Here is a 16,402-nt window from a genome sequence, read left to right as displayed (position 1 = left end):
CTGCCTGCAGTCAGAGTCGTCCCGCACCGATGAGTCACATGACCAAAACTGATACATGCTATCGATCAAAGCTAGCCATGCTAGCTGTTCCACCTCCTGACTCGCCACCAGGGAGCGTAGCTGAGTGATATGAAGCTGGACCAAATCCAGTTGCAGTATCTTTCTTCAACCCAAAGAGGGCAGCACTGAGAAGGCTTTAGGCCAAACATCGCAGAACTAAACAAGTTTCCACAGAAACCTCATTTATCTACCAGAAAGTAAAGTTACTAGTTATTATTGTTTGCTCACATCAGTCTCGCTGCTCTCAGGTGGGTAAATATCCTGATGATGTCACAATTGACGACAGGTTAAGGAGACAGGTGACCTACGGCGCTCCTGCGTAACCTCGATTAGTTATAAAGACAGGCCTTATTTGGAAAATATTTATCTTAGATGTAAAAACAATACAGTAATAATACTGTAGGTTATTTAGTTTTTATCAATTTTAATAAAATATTTTCACAGGAATGTCGCCATGTTGTTCACGCTGCAATGCATTCTGGGTAAATGACGTGTAACGGTCCAACTGCCTGGCTCCTCCAGCCAAAACAGTGATGAGTAACGTTGTTAAGTCTTTTTAATTTGAACCGGAGCGAACTGAAACCGATCAGAACTATAAATAACAAGAGGTGATGAAGATGAGGAGGAGGAGCAAACAGAGGAAGAGGAAGAGTTGGCTGTAGCAGCTGCTGCTGCCTTCAGGTTCATAATGAAACAATGAATGAGACTCACCTGGTCACTGTGTGGTCCAGTAAGTGGTTCTGTAGCTCTGTGTCCGGTTCGGCAACAGCTGTTACTGACGGTGGTTTCACATTCAGTACCGGTGAGCTAGCTCCGTTAGCATTTCTAGTAGTAATAGCTCCGTTAGCATTTCTAGTAGTAATAGCTCCGTTAGCATTTCTAGTAGTAATAGCTCCGTTAGCATTTCTAGTAGTAATAGCTCCGTTAGCATTTCTAGTAGTAATAGCTCCGTTAGCATTTCTAATAGTAATAGCACCGTTAGCATTTCTAGTAGTAATAGCTCCGTTAGCATTTCTAATAGTAATAGCTCCGTTAGCATTTCTAGTAGTAATAGCTCCGTTAGCATTTCTAATAGTAATAGCACCGTTAGCATTTCTAGTAGTAATAGCTCCGTTAGCATTTCTAGTAGTAATAGCTCCGTTAGCATTTCTAATAGTAATAGCTCCGTTAGCATTTCTAGTAGTAATAGCTCCGTTAGCATTTCTAGTAGTAATAGCTCCGTTAGCATTTCTAATAGTAATAGCACCGTTAGCATTTCTAGTAGTAATAGCTCCGTTAGCATTTCTAATAGTAATAGCTCCGTTAGCATTTCTAGTAGTAATAGCTCCGTTAGCATTTCTAATAGTAATAGCACCGTTAGCATTTCTAGTAGTAATAGCTCCGTTAGCATTTCTAGTAGTAATAGCTCCGTTAGCATTTCTAATAGTAATAGCTCCGTTAGCATTTCTAGTAGTAATAGCTCCGTTAGCATTTCTAGTAGTAATAGCTCCGTTAGCATTTCTAATAGTAATAGCTCCGTTAGCATTTCTAATAGTAATAGCTCCGTTAGCATTTCTAGTAGTAATAGCTCCGTTAGCATTTCTAATAGTAATAGCTCCGTTAGCATTTCTAGTAGTAATAGCTCCGTTAGCATTTCTAGTAGTAATAGCTTCGTTAGCATTTCTAGTAGTAATAGCTCCGTTAGCATTTCTAATAGTAATAGCTTCGTTAGCATTTCTAGTAGTAATAGCTCCGTTAGCATTTCTAGTAGTAACAGCTCCGTTAGCATTTCCAGCAGTAACGGCTAAGTTAGCATTTCTAGCAGTAACGGCTCCGTTAGCATTTCCAGCAGTAACGGCTCCGTTAGCATTTCCAACAGTATCGGCTCCGTTAGCATTTCTAGTAGTAACAACTCCGTTAGCATTTCCAGCAGTCACAGCTCCGTTAGCATTTCTAGTAGTAATAGCTCAGTTAGCATTTCTAGTAGTAATAGCTCCGTTAGCATTTCCATCAGTAACGGCTCCGTTAGCATTTCCAACAGTAACGGCTCCGTTAGCATTTCCATCAGTAATGGCTCCGTTAGCATTTCCATCAGTAATAGCTCCGTTAGCATTTCCAACAGTAATGGCTCCGTTAGCATTTCCAACAGTAACGGCTCCGTTAGCATTTCTAGTAGTAACAGCTCCGTTAGCATTTCCAGCAGTAATGGCTCCATTAGCATTTCCAACAGTAATAGCTCCGTTAGCATTTCCATCAGTAATAGCTCCGTTAGCATTTCCATCAGTAATGGCTCCGTTAGCATTTCCATCAGTAATAGCTCCGTTAGCATTTCCAACAGTAATGGCTCCGTTAGCATTTCCAACAGTAACGGCTCCGTTAGCATTTCTAGTAGTAATAGCTCCGTTAGCATTTCTAATAGTAATAGCTCCGTTAGCATTTCTAATAGTAATAGCTCCGTTAGCATTTCTAGTAGTAATAGCTCCGTTAGCATTTCTAATAGTAATAGCTCCGTTAGCATTTCTAATAGTAATAGCTCCGTTAGCATTTCTAGTAGTAATAGCTCCGTTAGCATTTCTAATAGTAATAGCTCAGTTAGCATTTCTAGTAGTAATAGCTCCGTTAGCATTTCCAACAGTAACGGCTCCGTTAGCATTTCCATCAGTAACGGCTCCGTTAGCATTTCCAACAGTAACGGCTCCGTTAGCATTTCTAGTAGTAACAGCTCCGTTAGCATTTCCAGCAGTAATGGCTCCATTAGCATTTCCAACAGTAATAGCTCCGTTAGCATTTCCATCAGTAATAGCTCCGTTAGCGCTGTTTGCCTTTGACGTTTCTCCCAGCGTCTGTAGTGCTCTGTCCGGTTCGAGACGCTATGTAACAGCGACACCGGACTTTACCACCGACCCGGACCTCCGTGGGCCCGGTCGGATCGGTGACGTCAGTACCCAGGCAGTATAGCTCCTGTTAGCATCTCAAAGAGCGTCCAGCTCTGCTTGTCTCAGCACGGCATTTATTTTTAGCTAGTTAAGGTAACGATCACCTGTTAGAGCCTTCGTTGGTTCTGCTGGTATAAATGGCTCAAAGTGCTGTGGAGAAATGTCCAGGGTCCAGATCAGGTCCTTCGTTGTTGTTCCACTCCGGCTCTCGCACTGCGCTCTCCTTTGTCTCTTGTGGGAAATTATCCAGATTCGCCTCAATTTTTATTTTTTATCACAGCCGATAGTGACACAGTGTGACGTTATCTAAAATGACAGCAGTCCAACGCAATATGATTAACAACTGCTGGGGTAAAGTTAGCCTTGCTGTGTTTCCTCTGTAGACTCCAGTACAGAACGGACCTGATGACGTCATCAACCCATCGGTGAAAAAATGGCGACCTCCATGGGTGAAAAATATAACAAAATATGTACATTTTTGAGTTTTGGCGAATCACAGACAGCAATTTTTTAGTTAATAAGAAATTAAAACATATTTAGGCCAACATGTTCAACTAGTTCTGGATCCCTTTAATGGCTCCCACCACACTTTTCAGGTTGTGGATGAATGAATGCTTGGTGCCTACACGGAGCTGCAGGGTGTGAATAGTTTTATGGTGTGAAGCTGAGGAGTTGAACCTTACCCTCTGATGTCATTTCCTGTTCTATCTCCTCTCCGGTGTTGGATCCTCCCATCGCTCAGGTTTTCTCCTCCTGCTTGTTTGTTTTTCCGTGTCTCCTCCTCCTCCTCCTCTTCCTCTCACATCCCACTTTTTATTTTTCTGATTTCTGCTCCGTCCGTCGCTCTTCACATTTATATTTCCCCCCCGCTCTTCACAAACACGCCTGTAACCATGCCCTTTCCCTCTTCAAACTAATTACCTCGGCTACCTTGTACCCGCCGCCCTGCGGGACTCCAACAACTGTCAGACCAGTATTATTTTTGAAATTTAAACAATCATCTTACGTGCGCTGCTGCTAAGATCCAGGCCTTTTCGGCAGCTCCGACCTTCAGTAATTAATACCCCAGGGCCCATTATTGGCAAAGCCTTTATCCTCTGGGCCACGGAGCCTCTAACCCGCTAATTACGGCCAAGCAGCTAATCTCCCGGCCGCCTGATTGACAGCTACACCTATTCTACTAATTGCCTGTTGCAGACAACACCTGGTGAACCGCGGCGCCGGGGGACGGAGCCGGGCCCGGCGCCGCCCGCGGGTCCTGGAGGGGGAGGGGTTCTGATGATGATGATGATGATGGGGTTCATCAGCGCCTCCATGATCTGCAGAATAGACTCACCGACCACAGTCTGACCGGACCGGGACCAGGACCAGATCAGAACCAGGTCTGCAGGGCGTCTCCTGACATCAGCATGACCTCGGTGTGACCTCCCATGACCCTGGCTGCTGGTCCAGTTGGTTCTGTAGGAAGCGGTTCTGCAGCCAGTCCAGAGGACTCCAAAGCAGCGCCCCCTGCTGGGTCCTGACCGCAACGCGGGAATCGAACCCCTACCACCGCTCACCATGGGGGGGCAGCGCTGAGCTTCACTGCATCACGAAGGACAGGAAGCTGACTGAAGACCGGAGCGGACCGGATCAGAACCATCATGTCTGATTGTCGGACCCGGGTCACTGCCAGCTGCTGGTTTGACCCGGTTCAGAGAAGTTCTCCTGGTTCTGGGCTCTGATGTCATCCGGAGCTTCGGCTGCCTCTGTGACCCCTTGACCCCTTGACTCTGAGTTCCTGTGACAGGCAGCGATTGGAGATTTGCTGTCAGTCTGTTTGTGTCTGACGCCCGCTGGGGGGAAAAGGCCGTGGCCCCGGGGCCCAGTGTGGGGCGTCAGGCACGACGGCGAGCGGCCGCGGCGCCATCAGTTCCCCCTCCCCGCCTAATGCTAATACGGCGCCTGACCCCCGCCTGCTGCGCTCTGCTATCGATCCATGTAAATAGCATCATGATGTGATTAACATGGCGGCCTGCCGAGATGCAGAGACCACCCAGCGGCGGGCCCCCCGCCCCCGACCTCCCAGCATGCAACTCAACGTCTGAATGACGAGGGTCCAGAAAGTTTCCTCTCAGTCGTCAGAGGTTTCTACAGCAGGGTGTGAGCTAACGGTAGCATGAGCTTATTCCTCACCGACAGGAGAAACATGAATAAATTATGTTAACAAGAGGAAACTGAACATGCTAACTGAGCATGCTAACTGAGAAGGCTAACTGAACATGCTAACTGAGCAGGTTAACTGAAACGGCTAACTGAACATGCTAACTGAGCATGCTAACTGAGCAGGTTAACTGAAACGGCTAACTGAACATGCTAACTGAGCAGGTTAACTGAAACGGCTAACTGAACATGCTAACTGAGCATGCTAACTGAGAAGGCTAACTGAACATGCTAACTGAGGAGGTTAACTGAAACGGCTAACTGAGCATGCTAACTGAACATGCTATCTGGGCATGTTAACTGAAACGGCTAACTGAACATGCTACATGCTAACTGAATGGGCTAACTGAACATGCTAACTGAACAGGCTAACTGAACAGGCTAACTGAACATGCTAACTGAGCTGCAGAGTAAATGAGGTGGATCACAGAACAAAGAGACGATCACCAAGGAGAGACAACATCGAGCTCTGCAGCAGGTGGGTTAGCATCATGTGTAAGCACAACATGTCAGCACCGTGTTAGCTTGATATATTAGCATGATGCCAGGGTAGGAAGGCCTCGGCAAAGATCTCAAAACAGCAACTTGGGAAGAGTCAAAGGTAATCACCGGTGAACTACCAGGTGAGGTAGTTACCTGGTAGTTACATTGTTGACAGTTCCACATATCTGGTAAGCTAGAAGCTAACTGGACACCATGTAGCTGGACACAGTCCTTGACCAGGTGGTTCCTGATGGATGCCTGAGTCTTCCAGGTCAGAGTGTCTCATGGTGTCCCAGAGTTTCTCCAGGTGTCACAGTGTCTCATGTTGTCCCAGAGTGTCTCATGTTGTCCCAGAGTGTCAAATGGTGTCACAGTGTCTCATGTTGTCCCAGAGTGTCAAATGGTGTCACAGTGTCTCATGTTGTCCCAGAGTGTCTCAAGGTGTCCCAGAGTGTCAAATGGTGTCCCAGAGTGTCTCAGATTGTCCACAGGTCTCTCCCAGGCTTGGTCCCTCTGACTGGAGCAGCACCTTCTTACTGCAGCAGCTTCATCACTTGCAGCCGGCAGCAGCGATGATCAGCGCAGTTCATCCAGCAGTTCATCCAGCAGTTCATCCAGCAGACTCTCTCCTCTAATTTTCACTCCGACTAACAGACACTTTGATGGAGCGCGGGAAGACGAGCAAGGGGTCTGCAGGACCGTCAGGGTGTGTGTGTGTGTGTGTGTGTGTGTTTGGGGGGCTGGTATTGATCTGTGGGTCAAGGTTAATCAGCAGGTAGTCGTCTGACTGAGGTAGGAGATTATTTGTTCCCAGGAATCAACCTGTAATGCTCTGGAAATAACGTCTCACACTCAGGCTGCTCTCAGCGCCACGCTGACGTCTCATTGGTCAGAGAGAGGCATTCTTAGACCTGATAGGTCGTTTTAAAACAGTAATGAAGGAAAGTAAAGAACAATCTAGAGCCAGACTCAAACTAACTAGCTAAGCTAAGCTAGCTGTTCCTTGTCTTTAATGCTAAGCTAGGCTAGCCTCAACCTCTTAGCCTATTAGCAATTAGCAAACACTTGGTGGAACTGAGCTCATCATAGGAGCTTCTTCTCACTGCAGTGCTGCTGTTCTGTCAGATCAGGTCATCTTACGCTGTCAGAATAGCCTGCATGCAGTGAATACGCCGTCCTGTGCATTAAAAGGTCCGACTTCAGAGGAGCTGTCAGTTCAGCATAGAAACAAGTTACGATGGAAATGGGCTCTTTGCTCCTCAGCTTCCGCGTTCAGGGAAAAGCGGCTCAATGTTTCCGATCATTGAAAAAGGCTCTTTCCACTGGGTGTTTGCAGGGCTTGTCCAAGGTAACAATTAATGATGAACATCGATCCGAAGCCCCGACAATAAGCTGGAGAAAGGTTTTAAGATGTTCGCCTCGTTATACACAGATACGAAGGTGAGTTTTACTTTCTTTAAACTTTGTGGCTAACATTAGCTTTAGCTTATGCTAGACATTTTTCTTGTAAAAATGTGCTATTTAAGTATCTAAACATTTTTCATCCATTCTAACGGACAATGTTTTTACCTCTGTTCAAGTATATTACGTGGTTTATTGTCGTTAGTGTCAGAGACCAAGTAACGGGGATTTTACGGTTCAGGCTTTTTGCTTCTGAAGCCTGAGGAACAACAAGCCCATAGCTTAACAGTAGAGCAGCTCTGGTGTCGGAGTTCTAGTTCAGCTGACGGTTCAGGTTCAGAGTTGGTGCTTTTAGAAAAATATGGCCGTGTTCCTTAAGGTCTCCGTGTTACTTCGCTTTATTAGTTTTGCATGTTTCTTGTGAAGCAGGACGGTGTTTACAGCAGTGTGTACAGGCGGGTCAGTAGCTCGGCTGTCTGGCTCTGGTCTGCTCTCTGGTTCCCATAAACTCTTTCAGGCTGAATACAGAAGTGATTCCATGGAAATAACACAGGAGGCTCCTTTACCTTCTGCTTTAGGCTGAAGAAGTTGATCCAGAGTGAAGTGAAGGCTGTAAACTTTGCTGTGTGGTGTTAACTTTAACTGGTAGCGACGAATATTTACAAGCCACCGTCTTCTTAATTCAGGATCGCTTGGAAATCCATGAAAACTTAAAAGCCCATTATATTAGGAAGGCAGCAATGTTCATAGTATTGTTTTATTTGCGTCTGAAATACGACTTTGTCTTTTCTAGCTGTCATGGTAACTCAAAGCGGAAAAAAGAGCCGCATTTGCGCATGCGGTTGTGACGTCAGCGCAGCAGGTGCAAAGAGCCGATAAATCATGAAATTGTTTTCAATGATAACTGGATAGATAAACATGCATTGTCGTGGTTTCAAAGTGTATTTAAAGCAGATTCTAGCTAAAGCTGCAGCCAACTGGCCTCCCAGTTGCTTGATGACGGTCTGACTGGTTAACCAGGAGTCAGGATTTCATGCAGCTGTTAATAACAAAGTGTATGACGATCCACGTCATGATGTTGCTGATTAGATAAAATCATATGGTGATGACAGCGTTTACCGACGGCTGTATCTGACAGGACGATCTGACAGAACATCAGTTAAAAGGGGCGGAGTTTCAGGAAGAGCAGGACTTTTTAAAGAGACAGAAGCTCAATTTCAAGGCGCTGATTTACAGTCAAATTTCTTTGAAGTCATGTTTGATATTTACAGCATTTTTAAAGGTTTTTTAAAAGGTTTTGTCCAATTGGTTTTATTCACAAATAAAAGGGTAACAGTTTATTTGACTGTCATGAACATGAAGGAGTCTTTATGAATGTCTATGACTGTTCATTTGGTAAATAATAATGCAAAGTTGGCACTTTTAATAGACTTTCAAGGGAACTTTGCATTAAAAGTCATTATTTACCGAATGACACTTCCTGACAACAGACTCCTTCATGTTCATAACGGTGTCATGTCAGTCTTATGCACATCCATCAAATAAAGTAAAATCATTTACTCCAGCATCTCTACTTTTTCTGATGAGTTTGTGGAGTTATTTCTGACAGCCAATCAGAGACTCAGTGTGTTGTCAGGTCAGGAAAAACGCCCCCTTGTGGTGAGAAACCATGTGGACTTAATCTAAAGCAGTGAATTAATTTACACAAGTTTGTTTAATTTCTTGAATTTCAGATCAAGATTGTGTTTTCATTTATTTTTAAGTGTTGTATCTGATATCGAGTCCTTTGCCCCATTTAGCTGCTTCTGTTAAATAAACTGATCTGAGTTTGTTTCTCCAGTCCTTGTGGAGCCTGATGCAACAGTTCATCATCCATGAAAGTATGTTTACACCAAAAACAAACTCCTGGAATAAAAACCGACTTTCTGCTCCTGTTTAAGGCTTTGCAGCTCAAATACAATTTAACTCTGGCATTTTATACGAAGGCTGTAAATCCGATGGATTCAGAGTGAGGAGGAGGAGGTCCATCCATCCATCCAGCTCTGAGACACACACACACACACACACACACCCAGTCTCACAGTGGAATGGGTAAACACGATGAGTGAACTCTGCTCTCCTGCCGCCTCTCAGGACCGGCTGCTCCATGCATTATGCAGCTGCAGATCTTGACCACTGGCCTTCAGCTGATTGGCCGTCTCAGTGTCAAGGTGGGGAGAGAGAGAAGTGTCCGTCTCCTAATGACTGACCCCCCAGCAGACAGCCAGAGAGATCGATGCAGATGGAGAAACTGCAGGATTATCTGACCACATTGACAGCTTCACCGTCTGTTCTCAGGATTCTAAACAAAGACGACTGCTGATCGCTCGCATGCTGGACATGCCTCTCCTCATGCAGCTGCTGCTGATCGCTCGCATGCTGGACATCCATCCCGACTTCATTAAATCAAAGTTTACGGTCCTCTCATAAGCAGACTTTGGTTCTGCAGGATAAACACCTGAAAGTTCCATAAAGTGTCACAAAAAATAATCAAACTGAATGTTTGGGAGTGGCCTAGTCAAAGACTGGACTCAAATATGATCCAGATGTTGTTTAGCTAGCTAACTGAACATTTAAGTAATGCAGAACTATATATTAACTCTATAAAATCCTGCTGCTGGCGAGGAACCTGAATATTTAGTTAGCAGGCTAACATGCTAACTAAATATTTAGCTTGTTAGTTCAATCTTTAAGCTTGTGGCTTCAATACTTAGTTTGAAACTGTGGCACTGATAAATGAATGAACATGTTGAAAATGTGACTTTGAAAAACTAACCACCATATTTTCTGTTACAACTGGCTAAATGGTCCAGATCAGGGCTGTTATTTTTTACAGTGTAACTTTCCAAACAGCCCCATTAGAGGAGCAGGTTTACATTTATTCATGTGGTTTGTGATGATGTAAGCGAGGCATTCAGGCCCAACTGGACCTGAACATGTCTCAGCTGAGCGCGGCAGTTCAGAGGCCAGGCCGATGTTGGTGTCGGTTCCTCCGTCATTAAGGCCGACGCTCCATGATTTATTCAGAAGACAACGCTCTTCCTCCTGGCGGACGTGTTAGTCACGGGGTGCTAATGTCACATTACTTTACTGGCCATTCTGCTCTTGATAAATGACTGAGACGCGCCGTAAAAAATAGATCAGAACCACCGGGACGAGACGAAGGAGGAGGAGGAGGAGAGGCCGTTAAATCAACCGCCCCCCCCTCGGCCCGACAGGCTGTGGAAAATGCCAGCCATTACTGGTTTGCTGCGGCTAATCAAAGCTTCAGAGTGATTAGAGAACAGAAGCAGCTCGTCTTCCTCCACCTTAACAAGCCATTATCCTGGAGCGGCGCTGCCCGGCCCGCTGAAATATGGAGCACTTGAACGCACTCGCTGCATCACAGGCTGCTGAACAAACCCTCTTATTGCACCTTCAATGTGTAATTAAACCATTTCCTCCAAGGAGGCGAGGACAAGAGACCAGCGGCGGCAAGCTCAGGTCAGGGTCGGGGACCAGCGGAGGGTCGGGGACCAGCGGAGGGTCGGGGGACCAGTGCAGGGTTGGAGGACCAGCGGAGGGTCGGGGACCAGTGCAGGGTCGAGGACCAGTGCAGGGTCGGGGACCAGTGCAGGGTCAGGGACCAGCAGAGGGTCGGGGACCAGCGGAGGGTCGGGGGACCAGCGGAGGGTCGAGGACCAGCGGAGGGTCGAGGACCAGTGCAGGGTCGAGGACCAGTGCAGGGTCAGGGACCAGTGGAGGGTCGGGGACCAGCGGAGGGTCGGGGGACCAGTGCAGGGTCGGAGGACCAGCGGAGGGTCGAGAACCAGCGGAGGGTCGAGGACCAGCGGAGGGTCGGGGACCAGCGGAGGGTCGAGGACCAGCGGAGGGTCAGGGACCAGCGGAGGGTCGGGGACCAGCGGAGGGTCGGGGGACCAGTGCAGGGTCGGGGGACCAGTGCAGGGTTGGGGGACCAGCGGAGGGTCGGGGGACCAGCGGAGGGTTGGGGACCAGCGGAGGGTCGGGGGACCAGCGGAGGGTCGGGGGACCAGCGGAGGGTTGGGGACCAGCGGAGGGTCGGGGGACCAGCGGAGGGTTGGGGACCAGCGGAGGGTTGGGGACCAGCGGAGTGTTGGAGGACCAGGGTGATCAGGTGGGTACAGGTTGTGGTCTAGCAGGTAAGGGGCGTGGTCCGGTGCTCCAACAGGAGGTCATTAATCAAAGATCTGTAATCTGATTGGTCCATTTAGGAGGAGCAGTGGTTCTACTGAAATGTTCTCCCAGGAAACAGAGACCCAGCAAACCGGCACCAATCCCAGGAATGGAAAAGCTCTCTGCGGTGAGACTTCCTTTAGCTCAGACAATGTTCCCATTAGAAACTGTTTTAATAGAGAAAACCATCAGGAAGCAAAATCTCTACAAACATCGCCCTCTAGTGGTTCTGGATGGCAGTGCATGGAAGCATCTATTTACTGACTGGACCTCCTGCAGGATAAATCCACCAACAGTCAAAGATTTCTTTCCCTAAATAATATTTTATCCTCTTTTCCTCTCAGATTTTAAAGACTTTTTATTAACCTCCCTCGTTTCCAGTTGAACCAGAATGTTCTCTGGCAGGTTCTGTTGTTCTTGGAGAACCCGCCAGCGGCCCGATCGGCCTCATTAATCCTCTCAGCAGGTTCCCTCTCAGAAGGAGATGTTTGCTGCAGCAACCCTCCGTCTGGAGGCGCTTCAGAGTTTAGAGGAAAGAAGAAGTGCTTTTAATTGGATCTGGCAGCTTTTCCACTGATGGATGTCAGGTGGAAACAAGCAGGAATCTTCACAGAGGAAACAGACTGTTGGAGGTTTTTATTAATCGTCTTCCTCTAATTTAGCAGAGCGAGCTGTCGTTGAATCGCCGAGACTCGTCCTGCTACGGAGTTTTTTCCATCACACAATTTATCTTTCTGGCTGCTTTAAGCCTCCAATTTGTAATGAGTTATTGGGCTGTTCCCCAATATTCCCCAGTGATTGAGCAGGAAGTATTCGGGACGTGATTTATAGATGTTAATTGTGGAGCTCACAATGGAGAGGAGGAGGAGCGAGGAGGAAGCGCACATCTGGAGGAGTCATCACGGCCGGAGCCAAGCTGCCGCTCCTGGGAGGGAAGGAAAAGGAGAGCTGAATGTGAACGACCTGCGCCCCGGAGGCCGCAAAATTCCCCTAGTCAGGCCGGCCCCGGGGCCGCGCAGGAGCGCCGGGTCCCCTGCAGGAGCCCCGGAGCCTTTGGGTCGGGCCTCCTCCATCCAGGACTGATTAAGGTCAAAGGTTAGAATAAGAGCAGCCAGCCTCCCTGCAGACCCCCCGTACGCTGGACACTGACTGTTCAGACTTTCTTTTGCAGGTGGGACGGGTTCGTCTCTCTGATGGACCCAAAAACACCACCTGCACCCGACATCACTTCCTGCTCGCTCCCTGATGCAGCCCTCCCTGGAAAGCCAACACTTTGCTCCTTCAGACTAGCCAACAGTAATTAGCAATCAGTTGCTAAGCTCGTTATAGGAGCAACGCTGGTAAAAACATTAAAAGGAGCCGTGTTGGGACGACTTCCTGGAGGCGGAGCTTCAGGAAGAGCAGGAGCTTTTAATTCCAAGGCGTTAAATCAGGAAATAAAATCTGATTTAAATCATATACATCACCACCACCACCACCATCATATTAATGAGCTCATTATTTATTCATTTACCTGATTGTTCTCTAATGATCAGCTGATCACCTGGACTAATCAGAGCGTTCCATCGGCTGATCAGGTTGATCCTCCTGATCGTCTCTCTGCACATCTGGCGTTTGCTTTTCCTGCATCTGCTCCGTCGTCATGGAAACCTGCAGTCCCTCCAACACGTCCCGCTTCCGATCTCAGCGGACGGAACGACCCGGCGGCGGCGGGTTCCCACAAGCCAGAGGAAGGTCTGAGCCGCAGTTTCCCCCAGAGCCGGACGACACGCCCAACAGATTTATGCTTCTCCCAGCGAGCGAAGCTGCAGCTGAACCTCAACGAACCGCGACCTCATCCTGGAAACACGCAGAGACACACACCGACTTCACCGCCTGCAGGACACACAGCGACTTCACCGCCTGCAGGACACACAGCGACTTCACCGCCTGCAGGACACACACCGACTTCACCGCCTGCAGGACACAGACCGACTTCACCGCCTGCAGGACACACACCGACTTCACCGCCTCCAGGACACACACCGACTTCACCGCCTTCAGGACACACACCGACTTCACCGCCTCCAGGACACACACCGACTTCACCGCCTTCAGGACACACACCGACTTCACCGCCTTCAGGACACACAGCGACTTCACCGCCTGCAGGACACACACCGACTTCACCGCCTCCAGGACACACACCGACTTCACCGCCTTCAGGACACACAGCGACTTCACCGCCTTCAGGACACACAGCGACTTCACCGCCTGCAGGACACACACAGACTTCACCGCCTGCAGGACACAGACCGACTTCACCGCCTGCAGGACACACACCGACTTCACCGCCTGCAGGACACACAGCGACTTCACCGCCTGCAGGACACACAGCGACTTCACCGCCTGCAGGACACACAGCGACTTCACCGCCTGCAGGACACACAGCGACTTCACCGCCTGCAGGACACAGACCGACTTCACCGCCTCCAGGACACACACCGACTTCACTCCATTTCTCTGCACAGGAACAAACCGGGTCAGAACCAAACTGAACCTGGTCCAGCAGGGTCCATTGTTCTGGACAACTTTAAAGGTCAAACATGATGTATAAATGTCAGGTTAACAGATGTTCAAGTAAAATAAAAACAGTTGTTTCTCTGGCGGAACCGGCCAGATCGGGTCCAACGTGGTTCTGGCTGCTTGTGTTGGACCAGAACCGTTAAACAGCAGCTGTTCCCGCCATGACTCCACCGTAATTAGAGAAGAGAAGAAGAGTCGGCATGGTAACGACACATGATTGTTGGAACGTAAACCTGTCGGGCCCAGCAGCTCGGTGCTGCCTCCCTCCCGGCCCGACCCAGTCCGGTCCGAACACATGCTAGAGACATTAGCAGCAGTAAAAACAGAGCCGGTGTCAGTTTTCCAGCTGAAGAATGTTCTAATGGAGCCGCTTTAGGAGGAAAATGCTGCACAAATTCAATTACAGCCTGATTGAGTGTTGACATTTCTGAGGCTGTAAGACAGGAAATTCATTAAACGCGGCTGCGGGGCCCTGTGGGGCCCTGTGGGGCCGGTGGGAACCTGTGGGGCGCGGCGGGGAAACTCCAGCCGCTGAAAAGAATCCGGCGGGCCGAGGTGATTATGGGACGGATCGCCGCCCGGCCGATCCTGCAGTTCCACAACCGCTGATGGAGAGGGAACCACCTGGGAGCCGGACTCACATCTGCACCGGGGGGGAGGTGGGGGGCAACGGAAGAGGTAGGGGGTAACGGGGGAGGTGGGGGGCAGCGGGGGTGGTTGGCGGTGGGTCAGGAATAATGCGGGTCATTGATTCTGACACTCCTGGCATTTTAATAAACGGATCTGGAAAAGAACCACAGCAGAACCAGGCGGCCATTTGTAAACAATTCACTACACCGACGTTAAGGTGACATGCTGCTGAAACCTGTGCAGAACCAGAACCAGAACCTGAATCTGAACATTGGTATTCAGATACTTTACATGTTTTCATTCATTATTATTATTCAGTTACAGTAAGTATCAGATTTGCTATTTCTTACATTTTCCAACAAATTTATCCTTGGTTTGGTCGCGAGAGGTTAGCGGGCGAGAGGTGGGGTCACCTGGACAGGTCGCCAGTCCATCGCAGGGCGACATCAAGACGAGTCGCCCAAACTCAGCTGACGGACACCAGAATGTGGGTCTGAACTGGTTGCTGTTGCCTTCCTGCTCTGAGCCACTAGCTTCTCATTAGCATTAGCAGTCGCCTCTTTTCTCTTTGTGGAGCAGCGTGGTTCTTTACAGTGCAGGCAGTTTCCAGTTAGCTTCTTAGCTATTTTTGGACGATGGTCATTTTTCAAAATGGTGGGAATTTTTCAAAATGACTGCCATTTTTAAGCCTTTCAAACCAATTACCATGATTTGTTCCCCGTCTTCATGAGTTGGATGAACTTTATGTCTCTTCATGTTTGTAAAACTTTAATGTGACAAAATGTAACAGAATCAGAAACTGAGGATTTTAGGGTTAGCGAATCTCAGAACAGGAAGGAGAAGAGAGACAAATATATTCATGTTTAGCATTAGCTTCTGCCAACCATGTGTTTAGCATTAGCTTCTGTCAAAAATGTGGTTAACATTAGCTTCTGCCAACTACGTGTTTAGCATTAGCTTCTGTCAACCATGTGTTTAGCATTAGCTTCTGCTAATGATTTAGCTAAGTTTCCCATTTAGTGAATGAGTGAAGTTAGCTTAATTAACTCGGATATCAGTCTGGAAATCTCCGGCTTCAGTCGCAGCAGCAACGTTTTAGCCCTGATGTTAGCCCAGTGCATTGTGGGATACATAGTTCCAGAGCAGACTGCTGCGGTTCTTCACCTGTTTTCTGTGATGATGTCATGATGTGACATCATCAGAGGACCACCAGGTTCCTGCAGATCCTCTGGAAGAACCAGGAACCGGAACAAAGATCTTCTGTGGACAGGAGAAACCACTCTGATTCTCCAGTTCTGCTGCTAGTCTGGGAACGAATTGAGATTAAATCTGAGCTGACAGGAGAGCAGGTCCGACATGAAGATTCACTGCAGCCGACCAGAACCAGCAGCAGACCGGATCTGGTTCTGGTTCCGGTTCTGTCCACTCAGCGGCCTGCAGCCGCAGCTTTGATTTGCTCTGAACTGTTAAAGTAAAAATGTTTTTCGGAGTTTCAGGACTGCAGCAGCTTTGTTTTGTGCCGAGCCGGCACCGGCCCGGTTCGCCGAGTCCTGCAGCATCTCCAGCGACTAGAAACAGCCGAGTTCCTGAATAAATGATGCGGCGCCTGGACTCGCTCTCAACTTTCAGGCCAAACATGGAAGCAGCGCGGAGAGAGAGATCCTGAACAAAGAGTAAATAATATTTTCTACCTGAAGCTGCGGCTAATCCCGCCGAGCGCCGCGTCCCGGGAAACGCCGCCGCTCATGAATATTCTGCAAGCGGCTTCACAACGAGTCCAGCTCCCTCTGATTCCTAATTGACAGAAAGTTCAGCCGATCATTTATTTATGGCGGATATTCCTGGGAGCGCGCCGACAGGCCGGGCCGGCCGGCCGGGCCCGCGAACCCGGAGACCTGGTAAAGATCCCGCCA

The 16,402-nt window shown here is 48.4% G+C and overlaps 1 protein-coding gene across 1 annotated transcript in view; it reads right to left on the bottom strand.

The window, feature by feature from the left end:
- LOC116714596 (alpha-1,3-mannosyl-glycoprotein 4-beta-N-acetylglucosaminyltransferase B) overlaps positions 1 to 16,402 on the bottom strand; it is a 776,799-nt gene that overhangs the window by 633,886 nt on the left and 126,511 nt on the right. The gene's annotated exons all lie outside the window — the stretch shown is intronic.

This window comes from Xiphophorus hellerii, chromosome 23, assembly GCF_003331165.1.
Source record: "Xiphophorus hellerii strain 12219 chromosome 23, Xiphophorus_hellerii-4.1, whole genome shotgun sequence".
Lineage (NCBI taxonomy): Eukaryota > Metazoa > Chordata > Actinopteri > Cyprinodontiformes > Poeciliidae > Xiphophorus > Xiphophorus hellerii.
The sequence above is the reverse complement of the archived record's forward strand: the minus strand, read 5'-3'. Positions and strand labels throughout refer to the sequence as shown.